Source organism: Melozone crissalis, unplaced genomic scaffold, assembly GCF_028551555.1.
Source record: "Melozone crissalis strain CALT ecotype California unplaced genomic scaffold, PUWL_Pcris_2 ptg000039l_1, whole genome shotgun sequence".
Lineage (NCBI taxonomy): Eukaryota > Metazoa > Chordata > Aves > Passeriformes > Passerellidae > Melozone > Melozone crissalis.
This window is the reverse complement of record NW_026535817.1, coordinates 10190162-10206351: the sequence shown is the minus strand read 5'-3', so window position 1 is coordinate 10206351 and position 16190 is coordinate 10190162.

Below are 16190 nucleotides of genomic sequence, written 5' to 3'. Positions count from 1 at the left end.
TAATAATGACCATAACTGACCTGGGGCAAGTTGTTCCTTACATGTAAAATCAGCAAAAGGTGATGATCTGTGATGATGGGAATTGATTACACTTGCAAGATGCAATAACACAAGATAACTAGACTGTACACTTGGCTGACAGCTTTTCATAACATTTCCCTGGTTGGAAAAATATTTCTAGTCTTACTTCAGCTTTGGGGCAGACCAAATTATTCAGTTGCTTCAATGCATCCACAAATCACATTTCCTCAGTGTTTGTTTCAAGCTGCGCCGTGTTGATTCTATCACAAACCAATATGAATGGAATGCCACAATCACACTTGCACAGAAAGGAAAGCTTGAGGCACTACATCCTGGCACTGTCATACAGCACCCAAGGGCAAGTGAGTCCTTGACTGCAGGAATCATCTTTGTTATTACTCTACTATTGTTGTTTTAAAGACTGGTTTTTATTTAAGGACTAGTAATTATTATTTTAACATCACACCAAAAAACTTACTCAGAAGACAGTGTTTGCCACAAGAATGAACTTAAAAGAAATTAGAAGTACCATTTCAACTTGATCTTCCATTAAGGCAAAATTGGGCAGAACAGAGCTGAAGAGGTGGTGGCAGATCAGAATTGTCCAGGCACTAAAGAAAAGCAGAGTAAAATAATAACCCAGCAGCCAATTTAGTAGAAATGACAGGATAACCTTTTCTAGCTGTGTGGTTTCAAGTTTCATTAAGGCAGAAGCTCCCAGACTATTTCCAGTGGAGGTGCAGGTGTGGAGCCGGCAGCTGTTCCACAGACAGCTCTTTGGTCACACAGTGACACTCTGCTCACCAGGCTCCCTCAGGCTGACAAACCCAGAGACACACAACAAAAAACCATTAACAATTGTGTTAATGATGTCACATTTGTCCATGAGCAAGCATCATTATTAGAGAGAGGCCTCTGTGTCAAAGGATGCCCTCAGAGACACTAAGCCTTGCTAGAACGATCTCTGTTAGAACCAGGGCTCATCCTGCAGAGCTCTGCAGCATCCCCACGTGCAGCTGCTCCATTTGTTCCACAGGAAGCTCTCCCTGCAGCCACATGGATTAACTGTTCCTCTCCTGACACAGATCAGCCCTGCCCCATTCCTTCAGCACCAGCCTGACCAGAGCAAACAGCAACAAGTTTCCTCTTTAAACTGACACTGCAAGGCTCATGCAGTGCACTATCAATACCTTTCTAGTTTGTTTGAGTCTTGAAGGAGCACACACAGTAAGACATGCAAATGAAGGCTACAGAATTTTGGAGTGCCTGGTGTTGGAACTGTTTGAATCCCCTGCCAAAATGGCCTTTGGAGAAAGATGGTGTGCACCACCAAAGCCTCTGCAGTGACCAGCAGCTGTAGAAGCTGGGCCTCTGTCCCTCCCCAGGACCAGCTTTGCCTTGCTGCTGTCTGCCTTGCTTTGAGGACACATTGCCATGCTGCTGTCAGCACAGCAGCTTCTGGAAAACACCGTGACTGGGGTCTCACACTGCTTGTTCCCCCTCAGCCTGGGGCTCAGGCTGACTGCTTGCATCTGGGGCTGCTACTGTGACCGCAGCCTCAGGTTACACAGGCCTTGGCAGTGCACCTACCTACAACTTGCTTAAAAAAATCTGCATTCCCACAACACTACACAGGTCTAAGGGAAGGTTTAAAAAAAGTAAAAATAAAAAATTATCTTCTGAGAACAAAGAAACATCAGTTAATTTGTCAATGAGTATGGTTAAGACAGATGGAACTTTCATTTCTAATTTTATACTACTTGACTGATATTTTACTTATTTCAGAGGGATACAGTCTCCTCAGATATTCTGCAGTCAATGCAGCATACAAATTTGGCTACCATGGCCTGTATAAAGAACATGTCTGCAGTCATGTTGTTCATCTCCAGCCCTGCATTTGCAAACCAAGTCCACTTAGGGAACTTGGCTTACATGGGATGTTTGTGGATTTGTGTTGTCTTCCAATGCACTGCATTACAAGAGAACTCTTACTGCAGCACATGTTTGAAAAAGCTCTTGCTGCATCAGAAGCACAAAAGTTTTACAGAAGGTAAAAACCACTATAAATCCTGACTGCCTGTAAATAAGATGAAATGACTGATCAGTTGCTCTCTGGCATTTCTGGCTGAAAGTAGCTCAGGAAACACATGCCATGGTAATGACACAGGAGGGAAGAAAAGCAACCTGCCCATTATTACAAGCACCAAAAGAGCAGAAGGACAAACCAAGTCTTGACACGATGTAACATCCTCGACCAATTTCAACAGATACTCTGTTTTCTGCCTTAAAAACACAACCTTGAAAAAAAAGGCTGTGCCCCACTCCTGCAGCACAGAACTTCAGTTTAGGAAATTCTAGCCTAAACTCCAACTCAAGAACCCTGTCTTGGTACTGGCTGCAGCCAAACTCCAGACCTCATTTTACCAATTATGCCAGTAAGTGTTTGGATTAAGCACTTTGGCAATGCCTCTGCACAATTAAATACCAGTGGCTTTATGGGGGAAGCCTCTTGCTCCACTGAAGGCAGAAGCCCATCTCATTGACGTGCTAGCCAGCCGTCCTCTCACTCCCCAAATCATGCACGAAAAGAAAAACTATTTTCATCCTACCCCAAACTGCTCATGGCAGTACAAATAAAGTGCTTTCAGCTTTACAGTGCCCATTACAATTAATTATCCAGAAGTCCTTGGCATAAACTGTGAGAAGCCCTTGCTTTTTGAATAAATGGACTCCATCAAAATTCTGCAGGCACCTGAACTGACTGCAAACGAACACAAACAGTTGCTGGCATTTTGTTACAAACAAAGGCCTTTTCTCTAGGAAGTTATGTGACACAGGATTTCACTGCCCTGGATTTCCAGGAGAACAGAGAGCATGATGCTTTTGCTAGCAGATAAAGCTAAGAAAGTGTGGTTTCTGATATTTAAGAGATAAGGCCAACAACAGGAGAAAGTACTAGTGTTTTTCATGTTTCATGTAAATTTTTTGCCTTCATCAAGTCAGCAGAGCTATTTCATTATCACTCAGTTTATTCAGTGTCAATTAGACTGCTCATTATGCTATCATAAATCAAATAAATGAGAAATCTCCCAGGACCTCTGATAATACAAGAAGAGAAAGAACATCCAAGTAGACTACAGGCTAGAAATTTTCAAGTGGAAGGGACCAACTCCATTAGTGTGTTGAACTTACCTAAGCACTGTAGTTCTCTTTAGTTCAAAGGCTGAGTTGACAAAAGCTCAAAACTTAGTCATGAATTCCTTTCCCTTCAGGACTGGAATAGCAGAAAAGAAAACCAGCATTTTACCATTTCAGTTCCATGTTAAATCCCATCTTTTTGACATCCCATTTGTTAAGGTTAATATTTGTCTTTCATTGTCCTTAAATAAATCCTGCTCATTATACTCACTAAAGTTACCTGGCATTTTATAGTAGAGTCAGCATTTACTCTGGTGTGAGCTCTGCATAGTAGGTAATTTAAACTCTCTCCTTCCTCTGGGTGAAATTGTTTCTGTAAAAATGGCTATTCTAGGTGTCTATTTTGGGATGAACCTATATTACAGCTGCAGCAAAAAGGTTGTCATTAAAATTGAAATGCAGAAGAACTACACTCAGATTGCTTCACCCTTGTTCCACAGCACTTACATTTGTATTGATTTTATAGTGAATGCACATGAGATGAGCAAAGTGCTGACTTGGCTTGCTCTGCCATGTCCACTGCTGCTTTCCTTGTCTCAAGTGAGGTGCAGTGTCTCACTGAACTATTAACAAAGACAGACTAACAATAGGGGAATGATTTTCTCTTACAGCAAAATCATAACAGGGCTTCCCTCCTGAGGCACTAGGTGTTATGTAGCTTGGTGCTTTAAAACAAAAAAAAAAGACTGACACCTGTGATTTAGTGCTGTCTGCAATGCACAGCTTGGAAAAAAGGCAGTTTGGAACGGCAGTAAAACGCTGACTGAAGCACCACTAGCAAGCATCTCCCATCCCTTCCCCCTCAGCACACAGAGATCCCATGGACTGCAGTGTGTAAGGGTCTCCCAGGGAGGAGGGCAATGAGTTAGGCTGAAGTGAGGTGCTAAAACACTGCCAAAGATTGGACAAGTTATCCCAGGACATCAGTGCCATTTCCTTACCTGTGAGACCTCCTGAAGATGTCATTCAGAGATAATATCCAAACCATTGGTGGCACTAGGAAGATGGAGATGGGAGTTCAGTGTCAGTGTAAGCACAGCTCAGAATGCCCAAGGAGAGCAACGCTGAACTCACACTTCACCACCGACCTTAAACAGATAGATCCTGTCAATAAGATACTTCCCCAAAGGTAAAGCACAAGGCAAATGATGATAATTGTCTTGTTTCTTGACAAATCAGTTCACCTAAAGTGTTGAACACTACTAGAAACAGCATTTGCCACAAGACAATTAACACCAGGTGACAGACACAATGTCAAAGCTTCTTCCCAGGGACTCTGCCTCAGAGGCAGTTTCCTCTTTGCTTAGCAGGCTGGCAAGGGACAGCACCTTCACAATGCAATGTGTGCAGGTAAAAACCCCTGAAATATTACACTTCAGCTCTTGAAATGTTTATTTGTACAGTGCATTAAACGAGAAGACACTTGGGTAGCTGTGCACTCTATGCAAGAAAAAGAAAAGAAAACCAGTATTACCTGAAAATACTCTTATGCCAGAAGGAGTTAAAAATAAAACAAAACAAACCACCACATTTTGTGCTTAACGTATGATCAGTTATGAATTTCCCATGAAGAGTAGGTCTGTTCTGAGAGACTGCAGAGGTGAGACATATCCTGATTACACAACATTTACTTAATCTGGGTCCCAAAACTGTTTACAGACACTACTGAAGAAAATCATGACCAAGAAAGCCAGGCCACAACATGATGTAAGCCAAGGGCACATGTATAGGGCTTTTTATATCTAGAAATCTGCTTCACACTAAACCAAGTGGGAAGTCTGAACCTACCCATGGACACAACAGGTTTTCTGTAAGGATGTGGCTGTAGCTTTTTTTCTGCCATCAATTCAGCAATATTCTAAAACTTTGTGGGGAAGAAGTAGAAATAGAAGTAGTGTAGCTGCACAAAGTCTGCATTGATAAAGGAAAACGTTTCATACTCCTGTTGCCCACTCAAGTACCTCACTGTTTCCAGCTACAGATTAAACTTCTTTACAAATATACCTGTGGCTGAGTTTTGAATTAAGCACCTAGGATACAGATAAAGTTGGGTCAAAATGTACTTGGTGCCCTGTGACCGTGTTCACAGGGGTCTCATGTTGAAGGAAGAGACGAGGATCTGACTCCTTATTTCAGAAGGCTTCATTTATTATTTTATGATATATATTACATTAAAACTACACTAGAAGAATAGAAGAAAAGGTTTCACCTCAGAAGGCTGGCTAAGCTAAGAACAGCATGGAATGAATAACAAAGGTTTGTGGCTCAGACAGAGCCTGAGCCAGCTGTGCTGAGATTGGCCATGAATTCCTAACATCCACATGAGACCAATCACAGATCCACCTGGCTGCCTTCCACAGCAACAGATAATCACTGCCCACATTTTGTTTCCAAGGCCTCCCAGCTTCCCAGCAGGAAAAAATCCTAAGGAAAGGATTTTTTATACAAGTTGTCCGCAACAGTGCCCTATTATTTTATCTACCTCTCCACCTGGGTATTTAATACCTCCAGCACATGACTTGAAATGGCACAGACAAGGCTAATTGGACTCCACAGAAGGCTGAGAAAAGAAAACATTACAGTCACCTGAAAATAACTCCCAAAGGCTTTCCATTTCCAAGAGGCTTAGCTCCTTTTCAGGAGCATCACTCCCCTGCCAGCTCCCTCACAAGAACAGGCCAGTGCAGATGTGACAGCAGCACAGCAAGCAGTAACAGAGGCTGCTCCCCCATCCCAGTGACCCCAGTGCTCCACACCAGGGGCCGGTCCCTGGCCAGAGCCCCAGGCTGGGACACAGGAAGCCTCATTAGAGAGGGTGCTGGAATGCTGTGCAATGGCCTTGGGACAGCTGGGAGTGAGCTGCAGCTACAAGACACTGAATGGGCTGCAAAACCTATGACAACAATCGCTGCAGTGATTTCAATTTTGGTTAGGTACCACCTCCCTGTTGTAATCAGGAACAAGCAGGCCCAATGGTACCTAATGCTGGGATCCCCTGCTCAAAGTTGAATGGCTCTCCAGTAAATATTACATTATTTCCTCTGCACTGCTGTGACAACAAAGAAGCTCACTTCTAAGCTAGAATTGCTGAGACCTTGTCTGAAGTGGTACTGAAAGTACTTCTTCAACTGCAGTTACACAGAGAAGGAAAGAGAACAGACCATTACACACTTCCCAGGTTCCAAACTGAGCAGATTTCACAACTACAATACCACTCAAGCCTTCTTTTACTTGAAAAGAGCTTCCAAGACCGCTTATTTCATAGATAAAAATGGTTGCAGTAAAAGTGATTAAAATGTGTAACATTATTTTCAGTCCAACATTATCTCTGCTTCAGGCAAGGTATTTATACCTTTCATCAGGATTAACTGTTTTTACCAAGTATTTCTTAAACTTATGTCACTCAATTTTAATTCAATCCATTACACCTGTAAGTCTATCTTGGAGAGATTTCTGGGGATTTATTTCACAATAGATGAGCTTAATGTGTATTTCAGTGGGAGGCAGGATAGGTGCTTGGAGAGATATGGAGAGATGATCCATGTATTAATCTCCTAACAGAAGAATTCAGTATTAAAAGAGAGAGAAAGACAGGAAATGCACACACTGGCTGCTATTTAAAGCTTGTTTCCACCCATCTTCTCTTTCACACCTGAAAAAATATGCTGAAGCCACTGAAAACATTTCCTTTGGGAGCACATATTATTAGTGGCTATTTACACACACTGACTGGTGTGTTTGTCAGCTGATAAACACAGGGGTGCAGTGACATCCAGAAAGCAATTTCTGCATTGGTTTCCTGAATTTGAACAAAAGGCTCCCATCTGTGGCACACAGACCAGCAGGCACTTCTCTATTTACTCTGTCAGCTGCTGAGGGAAGCTCCTGTATCAAAACCACAAGTCCTGAACTTGAGGCAAATTCTGCATTTTGATTACATACTGATGAAGCCTGCTACAGAAATTTCATGTTTTTCAGGTCATTCTTAGAAAGGGTGGAATTCTGCTCCTACAACCAACATAACCTTCTTTTTCTATTCCTCATACCAAAAGGTACAGCTGCATTACATTTCCTTGTGCCTCAACATCTGCATGTCAACTCCATTTTGAAATGTTTCAGTATTTGTTCAGCAACTTGCTACACACTGAAGGATTTTTCTCCCTAAAGCAAAAAAGAAGCCCCAAACTAATCTTCTCTCAAGCACAAATGCAATGCCTGATTCTGAAAAAACTGCCAGTCTAGTGCTTTCCAGCTGCATTTCCAAACAACCAACAGACAAAACGCCTTTCCCTCCAAGTCCTCTGAAGTAAATTGATTTGGTTTGGTGAGCATTACCCAGCTGCCTCAGTGTCATCTGGAATAAGGAGATACATCCTTGGCTTTGTAAGATCCACGCTCACAAATTGCTGAGCATCATACCTGCCTCAACATTTCCCTGAGCAGCTTCATGAGATCCTTGTTGAGTTCAGTCTCACCAGGTGTAAACCTGGGGCTGCTGTTGGAAGCTCCTGGCACCCATTCAATGTTTACTTGGCACATGGTACACTTAATAATTCAGTTGAGGAATGACTGCTGCTGTTTTGCACAACATTCTCAGACAGCTTAAAAGGACAGTGGAGCTAAACACAGCCCTTTTGCTCATTCTCTTGTTTTGGGGGAGAGTTTCGCACCTCCCTGCCATACATTTCTGCTTTATGCAGCAGCATTTGTTTATATTTGCATGACACATCAAACACACTAAAAGCTCTTTGCCGTGTGTTATCCAGGTTTCCCAGATTGTGTCCTGCTCCCCCACTGACAAGTTGGACAAAGAAATTCTTGTTGGACAGCAAATGAACCAAACTCAAAATTCCTTCAAATTTTTGCAGATTGATTGTATTCTGCTTTTCCCTTAAGAGACAACTTACACACGAAGAAAATGAAAAAAATATTTATCCCCTCAAGAAACAACTCAAGCCTCTTAGCAAGTTCCAAGAAAACACACTGATTGTTTTTGAATCCTTCCACTCAGAAAACAAACCCTCTTGCCTTGTTTCTTGGGTGAAGGGTTTAGATGAGATTCAAACACAGGCATGAGGCTTCAGTTAACAAAAAAGACACTTAGTGACAATGGACAGCTAAAGAGCACTACCTCTACCAATAACAAGGCTGTGAAAGACTTTTTTTGAAGGAATGAGAGTCACATTTGGGTCATGCTTGCAGGGATAGCACCTCAGTAACTCCCAGCAGATGCCATTCTGTTACTCACCCCATTATCCAGCTTTCAGACAGACCAACAGATGGATTCACTACACCACACTACAGACTGACTCCTCAAGGGAGATACAGCACATCCACCACACTACACAGAAAGAAATGATGAAGGTACCATGAACCATCATCAAAAACAAACTCCTGGTATTTGCTAGTAAGCTGCTTTAATTTCACATAACATGGATATTCTATTTTTCAATACTAAGTACAGGTGAAAAGCAATAACTCATCTCCAAAACCCTGCTAGAATCTGTTTTATAAGACACTGAATATTCCATCAAAACTCACTTAATGGGTGACACCAATTGTATTTTTTACTATGTTTTCTGATCTATATCTTAATATCTATGTATTCCCACACAAGACTCCTTCCAATCAATTTCACTTCTTGATTTTCCTCCATCTTTTCAAGTTATAGATGTTACCTTTAAAACCACAATTTGCTTACAAATTCCAGGATAGGAAAAGCAAACGTTGTGACTTGGGATTAGCCTCAACTTGATCAAGTACTTGATAAAGTTTAACAGGATTTCCTACAGGATTTTGGAGTTGTACACCCCTCCTTTCAAAATCATCATCTCTAGTTCAAACATGCTACAAAGGAACTTCTTAAAGCAATAGAACAAATCCTTTTTAACTGACCAAACACAATAAGTAGTTTTTCAGTAATGCAAAGCTCTTACTCTTTCTAAAAAAACACATCAAATTCCCCAGTCCCAAACTTGAATTTCTTACTCCAGTAATAAAGTCAGCTTTATCTCTAAGCAATGTTACCAATGTATTCTCAAGGTTAAAGCTGAGAACAGTCACAAAATGCAAGCAGCAAGAGCTGTACTTGGTCAGTAACCTTTTCCCTGATAGCAGAAATAGGAAAAGTGACACCATGATACTTGTTGCATTAATAGGAATGGTAATAAAACACAGTTGGGATTAGCATTTGAGAAGCTAAGGCTTGTGGACCAAATGCTTGCTGAAAGTTGTGCCTGACCAATTGCTTCTTAACAGAGGTTCTTAAAATAATGAGAACCAAATCTGACATTTAAAGAACAGAAAAAAACCATTTGTCTACTTCATTATGTTGAGCCTGAAAGCATTTCAGTTCTCTAGTTTCCTTTCGTTATGGTATTAAGCAGCATTACAACAGGAAAATACAATGTATGACACTTCAGTAATTCCACATTCTAAAAAACACCCTTCACACTATGTCAGAAGGCAAATAATGCCTTTCCTTAGTTTACAATTGTGCTGCTTTGACTTGCTGATAGATACATATACCTGGAGGCTGTTTGCTTGGTTTTGTTTGTTTTCATTTGTCCTTTGACTTTATGCCTCAGGATAATCACAGAGTGACAGCACCTGTTGCTACTGCAGATTTCCCAACACTTCACTAGAGCACCTCCTGACCCTGCCTCACTGATGACACCAGTCATGGCAGAGGGAAACCAGAGATGTCATCATCAGGATGCCCGAGACCTCAGTTACTTCTGTTCTTCCCTTGGGAGAAAAATCCTGCTGGAACTGCTCCTGCAATATTCCTTACCCTTAAAAGTGATGGAGCAATTTGACTCTACTGTGCTTTTACACAAAAATCACCAATACCAAAAGGCTACATGCAGTAAGAGACAGGGTGCTCTCTTTTTTAAAGATGTTAGGAAGCAAATCCTTTGTGAAAGATTCAGAGCAGGTATAAAATGGGAATATCTGAACATGCTGATACCTAAGGGAGATGGAAGGCAGTATGGTAAACATCATATGCAGGATTTTAATGCAAAAAATATTAACCAGTTCTGCATAAAACACAAAAACTGGCATCATTTTTCTCTTCACTTTGGTCACTGCTGTTACAAATACACTTACACTGGAAATCAGAGCAGCAGAACCCAAGTTAAATTGGTTTCCTATAAAAAGTACATATCTTCATCAAATAAGAAACATTTTCCAAATTAGAACATTATGAAGAGGAAACTGGAAGAAAACCAGGCTGTCATCCTACTTGGTAAGGTGGCACAAGGGGTGGGGGGAAGACAAGACAAACTTACCGGCAATAATTTTTTTTTTCTCAAAGCAAAACCGCCTAGATTTTACCAACAAAATGCTCTAAACAAATTTCTTAACTGAAATCCCCATCTGGGTTCACAAAGCCTCCTGTAGGCTGAAATAGAAAAACTCTCAAAGCAAGGACTCTGCAGAGTCATTTCCCTGCAGGACAAACTGGCTGTTTTGATTCCACCATCTGGCTGAACCATATTCCACCTCATGAAGCTGTTTCACAGCTAGTAAAATAGATGGTGTAAACACTAAAAAAGGAGTATTTCCTGTGCCATTAGCATGATGATCATTCCCTCAATGCCATTTTCCATAAGCACATGGAGTAACTCTGGTGTTTAACAGCTCCTTGTCACATAAAGCTGCACCCTGGTTTGGGATGCCTTGCCAAGAGGGCCACAATTGATCATTAATTCCTTACTGCACCTAAACACCGAAGGTTCTTGGACCTCAAGGAACACAACAAACCTAAATTAATTTAGTTACAAAGGCTGCTGTATTTTGGGAAAGAAACACCAATATGACAGCAAGAAATTACCTATTGGTCAAAAAATGAGCTTCCCTCCAAAAGTACTTCCTCATTAAATAAATAGAAACAACAAACCCCAAACTTTCACTGTTGAGCACCAGTAACACAGATTCACTATTTTTCATTAAGCAAAACCAGGTTTACTACAGAAATAGATCTCCAGGATTTAATGGAGAAGTAAACTTTTCTTAAGTAAGTAATTGCAAAGTATCTGAGGAACTCAGGCTTATCTGTTAATTATTCATGTTTCTGTTTTCATTTCCAGCTACTCTGGAGCTGCTGATGCTGGCACTCTCTACCAGGTTTAAGCATCCTTTCAGCTGTACTCTGCCAAATTAAACTGTCACTTTCTATTAAAAAACCTATAGCAGGAAGTTTTTAATCTTCTGATTTATACTTTGTAATAGCAAGTCAAAGTTTAAATTAGGACTGTATCTTATGAAATAAAGCCTAAGCAGTGCAGTGACAACCCCAGTGAGGAAAAACTCCTGCTTGCATTCAAGTGCACAGCAGAGCAGTTCCAGTTTGTGTCCTTTGGAAGGTTTTATTTTACACAGCTCCAGTCAACCTCACACTCTTATTTCAAACAGCAGTGCCTTAGATTCTGTCAGGACACATCTGGAAGAAGATGCCACTTGCAATCAAGTGTCTGAACTGTCCCTGACTTTATTGACCTGCCACACACCCAGCCTCTCTACCTTTCAGGTGTACTCAGCAGGCAAGGCACAATTCAGCTTAATTCACATTTCCTTTGGTGAACTGCTCCTCATGAAACTTTGTTAAGGAGCTATGGACTCCACCATTCACTGTGTTGAACATTAAACCAAACCAACTTTTATAGTTCAACAGCTCTATAAATATTACTCATCCCTTTTCTCTGTGCAATCCTTAACAATAGAGTACAGTAATAATCCTATTTATTTCCCTTTAACACTACCTATTCTTGATCTATTTTTCCTCCTAAGCACTTCTACTCCATCTTCTCCAGTGCTATCACTCCTGTATTTTCTAGCACTTCACAGCTGAAGAAAACTTTGCCATAAGATGTGTTACAGACAGGGAGAAGGTGACCTCAGTGTGGGAGAAACAGAATTTATTAGGGTTACTATCACACAAGTGCTCATAAAATGATTATTTACTGTAATTACCAGCACTCTCTCCAGTATGTCATGTCTCATGAACTTGGAGATAATTTTTTAAGAAGTTTAAATCGCCTATAAGCATAATTTCCTTATGACACCTCTACCTTGTCACACAAAACCTTACTCCCATTCTCCTCCTATCCCAGGGATCTCTGGCTCACTCCTGCTAGCGACATTACCCCCTTGTCTGGCTCAGCACACTCTGCTGGGCTGGATTCCACTGGAGCCAAGAGCTGCAGCTGGGGCTCAGCCAGAAGTGACTCCCTGTTGCCCAGACTGAGCCAGAGCAGAGACTGGTGAGAAGGAAGCAGAAGCTGCCCATGACACCCTCAGTACCCAATGCTGCAAGGTCATGAGAGAACAATTAAACTGGGTAAAAAGACTCATTTACACAGTGACTCCTAGGAAGGATTGTATTGCCAATCCTTCTATCAGAGTTTGAGGGATTGAATACTTGGATAAACTAGAGTTTAGACCTTGAAATATTTTAACTCTTATATACTTGTCATAACATTCAAATTTAATGTGGCTTTCAGCAACCAAAAGGTTTCTATTCAGTAATAATATGTCATGACAGCTTTTCATGTCTATAGAACTTTTAGGACAAAGAGCTCAGGGCTCTTCTCTCCTCAAGCATAGGCTTGATCTTCTGCACAATGAGTTCTCAGAACCTCATGATGTGATGTAGTGACCTTGATGTTCCCCTCTCCCACATCCAGGGTGTCCAAGAGCTCCTCAATGAGGCAGCACCAACAGGCTCCTCTTGCTGAATAACAATGAAACTTTTCCCAGAGTATTATTGTTCACCATTTGAAAAGTCAAACATCCCCTCCAAGTGGCAAGGCAACCACAGCACAACTCAACTGCTGCTTCCTGTGCTTGGTTTATACTTACTGATGTCTTGTGCTGCCCCACAGCTGGTTTTGGTACTCATTCTCTGCACTCAAAGCCTGATCCCTCCACAGTGTGGCTCTGCTACCTTACTCAGAACAAAGTCAAGCTCCATTTGAAAGCTCCATAACTCAGATTTCATGGGGATTCATCTCAAAATTCCATTCCAAGCAGTTACACAGATCAACTACAGTGTGGGATCTCTTTTGTTTCAAACCCAGGACCTGCTGCTTCATTTGTGGCACTCCAGCTACCACATCCCTGAAGAAGAAATGAGTTCATTGAAGAAATGAGTTCATCATTTCTTCAATCCTTCTGCCCTCTTGGCCTTCCACCCAATTCTTGCATTTCCAGACTGAAGAGATGGCAAGCAGCTGTTCCTCACATGGAAGCCGTTCCACTACTCTGATTCTCATCTATACAAGATCTTGACCTGTTTCAACAAACTTTGATGATCTCTTCCCTCCCACCACATGAAAACCAGGAATAACCCACTTCTTGGAATGACCACAGCTGCCAGTTCGAGGTTTAGAAAGCAACAAAGTCTAGAACTGACCATAAGGAAACAGGAGGGTAAGCTGGTCCTCATACCATTGCCACAAACAGTGTCTGACAACAGCACCACAGACCCTCCTCTCCCCCTCCCTACTTATGCCTAATGCACTTTGATTACATGAAAATGCAGAACACCCAATTACGTAACAAATTAATCTGACTGAGAACATCAGAAATTAAATACTGTGATAAGTATTTCCCACATGAGAGTTGCACAAATGGGGCAGAAAGTCACCATATGAACTACACATTATTAACTTTAATTATTCAACAACTAAAGGAATGCTTTCCTCACAAGGCTTGAAGAATTCCCTTCTCCTGTGCAGCCATTTTGCAACTAAGAGGCAATTAGAGATACAGCTTTTTACACAGCATGCCCCATTGGCTAAATTCAACAAATTTCTACTCACATGTGAGCAGGTTAGATTTTAATCACCCCTCACATTTTGTATAAACTATCTATAAACTCAACAACAATGTTCACTGAAACTGCTCAGAAGTTTTTGCTATTATAAGCAGCAGAGATCAAACAATCACTACTGTAATTCACACAACTCCTAAGCCTAAACTCCGCCAGTAAATGTGATACAAACTCTGCCTGGATACACTAAAGCTGTTGGCAATTATTTCCACACAAGAAAACAGTTTAAATCACCCCATCCCTGCGAGGGAAAGCCAAGATCAGCTTCCCTGTAGACCAAAGCTTTCCTGGAAAGAGCATGGCCACTCCAGGCTGGAAATAAGCATTGCAATCACCTTCCTGGTGCCCTGGGACAAGCTCCTCTGTCACTTGTACCCTCGCTGGGAGCTCAGCATTCTGAGGGTCAGCACACACACTATTTCTAAAGGGGATACTACACTGACATCAGTGATTTAATGCACAAACACTTGGAATGCAGAGGTTTCTTTAAGGTTACTTTTGATTGGAAAGCAGAGGACTACCTCCGGATTAGCTATTCCTACCTTGATGCAGTTTGTCCTGATACTTGATTAATTGTCACTAGGAAAATCATTTCCTTCACACTCTGCCACCCCTTCTAGAGGAGCCTTTGTCTGATAATAACCTCAAACACCAATTGCTGTGACAGACTCCTCTCCTTTCAATTGTTGACATCTCTGATGAAGACATAGCACACACATCTTCCTTGAAATCTAAGGTGGTAGCCCCTGCAGCTCTCCAGCTTGCTTCTGCTCCCAAAAGGTACAGGTGATATTCCACATTTTTCTAGGCAAAGATAAAATAAATGTCTTCATTTAATAATTACACTGAAAAGTATAAACCCTATATTTTAAAAATACAGCAGACTAGCATCTACACATACAAGGATTTACTTTAGGGAAAAAATATTTATTATAATGCTGCCATATGGGAATTAAGTTGCAGCTATTTACACACACCCCTTATTAAAGGCTTTTCACCCTGTACCGGTCCACAGGGCACTGGTTCAGTAACCTGTGGTTTTTTCCGAGGATTACCAGGCTAAATGTGAACTGCAGGGAAAAATGTGAGCTCCAGCAAACCTGTAGGTCTGCCACCTCTGCCATTTTTCTTCATTCTGAACTGAAAAAAGTTGACAGTGCTTTCTGCAAAGCGCAACTGCGAAATTGCTGCCCACTTCTCCCACCAAGCAATTCCAGTAACTTGAAAAATACCAGAAATAGGAACTTGAAATATCATGGGGAAATCAACCATAACATCAAGTACACTTAATCAGATGATGGAAACAGTTTTTTAATTCAGTATCTGCCTCACACACCTTCTCAAATCCCCAGATTTAATACCTGGACCTTTTAAAGGAATCCAGAAGAACTCTGCATCTGGAAGAAGACTAGATAATTCTAATTGTTTTGCCTTCAAAGGATGTTACTATTCAGTGCAGATCAGTAAAAGTTGCTTGAAAAACGTTAAAGCCTCTTCTGGTTTGGCCACCACATTGGAGGCTCCCGTAATCACTGGGATCAAATTCAGCAGCATTAACCCAAGTCAATCAGATCTTCAGCTTGTACCTGTGAAAGATTTGCCTTACAGGTCTCAATAGAGAAGCCCATTAATTCCATTAAACAAAAGCTACCTGCTTAGACTCTCACTGGTTTATAATGGGATTATTCAGGACATGTCATTCCCTTTCTCATCTGAAGTCCTGAGCAGTGGATAAGTTATTCCAGATGTTCACAAGAGGTAAAACTACAAAGCAGCTGAGGTGTTCAGGCCAATAACAAGAAAAAGAAGCAAAAACAAAACAAAACTTTCAAAGATGCAATATTTTCTTCCTAACACAGCTGAGCAACTTGACTTCTCAGCTCCCAATAATAAGGCATTATAGGGAAAGAGGGAAGGAATTATTTCATTCTCTGGAAAACAATTTACCATTTCTACCTTTCAGATCACTCTGTGCAGCTTTGGTGTCTTCTTGTGAAGTTCCAGATTGATTTTTTCCTTCTTATTACAAGTGTCTCACACAGCACAGGTGCCCTCTGTTTTTCTAATTTAATAGTTTGGGGGTCTTCGCCAACAAAAATAAAGTTCTCTCTTTAGTAAATCACCTCAAAAAATA